A 2,450-nucleotide genomic window follows, 5' to 3' on the forward strand; every position below is an offset into this window, starting at 1 on the left:
GTCCCTAGCCCCATAAGATTGATCAGAGTCAATGAAAAAGCAAGAGATAGTATAAATGACAAAAGCATGTTCATAGACTTCATGGCAGAAAACTTTTTTTTTTTTAATTTTATTTATTTATGTGTGTGTGTGTGGCCAGCTCAGCCCACCAGGGGGCGGGGCTGGCTGGCATGTGGTGCTGGGGGATTGAACCGCAGTCCCTGTGCTTTGCTAAGCTTGTTCTAAGTAGGTGCTTTAGACCACTGAGCCATCTCACCAGCCCCAGAAAACTTTTCAAGCAGGGGAAAAGAATCTGACATATAGGTTAGTGAGGCATATAGAGATCCAATTAGCCACCATAAAACTACAACAAGGTATGTAATAAGACTCCAGAAATTCACCATAAAACAATATTAAAAGCTGTTAGAGAAAGGAAAGAAACATATCACCTATAAAAGAGAGCACATCACAACTGCCTTTTCAACACAGACGCCAAAGTCAAGGAGATCATAGAGTAAAGCATTTCAAGGCTTAAAAATTAAAAAAAAAAGAAAAACCTCCAATTACCAAACCAGCACTCCAGCATGTTTTTAAGGGCATTCTAGAAAGAGGTCACAAAGATTGCAACTCCATGAACGCCAACAGAATAAATCCACCAAGCAAGGCAAACAAACAGGTAGAGGGAGAGGGAATCAACAATAGGAAAACAACATGACAACGATATTAAAACCTGTTAGAGAAAAGAAACATAGCACCTATAAAGGAGATACATGTCAGTTATAACCATCAATGTTAATGGTCTCAATTCACAATAAAAGGAAACACTGGCAGAATGGATCAAGAAACAAGAGCCAACAATATTCTGAATATAAAAAACACATTTAATTCAAAAAGAAATTAATCGACTGAAAGTCAAAGGATAGAAAACAACACTCCATGTGACAGGAACCTAGAGAATAGCAGTGATAGCTACTCTATTTGCACACAAAGTGGATTTCAAGCTAAGGCTGATTAAAAGAGACAAAGAAGGTCACTGCGTCCTTGTAAAGGGCAATCCAAAAGAAAGAGATAGCAATCATAAATATATATGCAACAAATACCAATACACCAAAGTACATAAAACAAATATTAATAGACATAAAAAATTAAATAATGCTGAACAATTGTATTGGAGGATCTCAATACTCAACTGCCACAAATAGATCAACTAGACAAAAACATTAACAATGAAATATTGGAACTGAACTAAACTTTTGAACAAATAGATTTAGTGACATCTATAGTATTCCACCCTTTAACATCAAAATATACATTCCTCACAGTGGCACATGGAACATTCTCCAAATAGAACACACACTAGCTCAGAGAATATGCTGAAGTAAATTCAAAGGAATTGAAATTATCCTGTGCATATTATCAGATTATACAGCAATTAAATTGGAAATCAATGGCAAAAGAAACCACAAGAACTTCATAAAAACATGGAAATTAACACCCTCCTGAACACCAATGGGTCACAGATAAAATTAAAGAAGAAATTACGCAGGGACCAGGTTCAATCCCCAGCATTTCAAACCCGCTATGCCAACCACTCCTGGGGCACACTCAGACAGTGATTGAGACTGGGTGTGGTGCCGCATGCCTGTAATCCCAGTGCTTGAGAGGCTGAAAACAGGAAGATCACTAGGAGTCTGATCTGTGTAGTGAGATCCTATAGACCCTGTACTAAGCACAGAAAAATAAATAAATAAAAAAGAAGAAATTAGACAGTTTCTACAATTAAATGATAATGACAATACAGCATACTGGAAATTATAGGACACAATGAAAGCAGTCCTACAAGGGGAATATATAGCAGTGAATGCCCATATTAGGAAAAGAGGAAGCTTAAATAAACAACTTAATGGTGAACTTCAAAGTTCTAAAAAGAGATGAGCACAAAGCTTGTATGAGGAAAGAAATTGTGAAGATTAGAGCACAAATTAATGCAATGGAGACTAAGAGAACAATGCAAATAATCAATGAATTGAAGGATTAGAGAAAGACAAGGATGTCCACTAGCACCACTCTTATTCTATATAGTTCTGGAAACATTGGCCAGACAGAGTAGATTAGAAAAAAAAAAAAAAAGAATATGGGTAGGAAAGACGTTAAATTATCAGTATTTGCATATGACATGATAGAGACATTGAAAACTTAAGTACTCTGAAAATGGAAACTGAAGAGCATATCAAAATATGGAAAGATATCCCTTCATGGGCTGGCAAGATAGCTCAGTAGATTAATAGCCTGCTTAGTCAAGTGCAGGGACCCAGGTTCAATCTCTAGTACCACATGCTGCACCGGCCCCATGCCGGGCACACTGAGTTGGCCACCAACACTGGGTGTGGTGGCATACACCTATAATCCCAGTGCTGGGGAGGCTGAAAACAGGAGCATCACAATGAGTCCGAGCCACATAGTGAGATCCT

Source organism: Octodon degus, unplaced genomic scaffold, assembly GCF_000260255.1.
Source record: "Octodon degus isolate 3935 unplaced genomic scaffold, OctDeg1.0 scaffold00016, whole genome shotgun sequence".
Taxonomy (NCBI): domain Eukaryota; kingdom Metazoa; phylum Chordata; class Mammalia; order Rodentia; family Octodontidae; genus Octodon; species Octodon degus.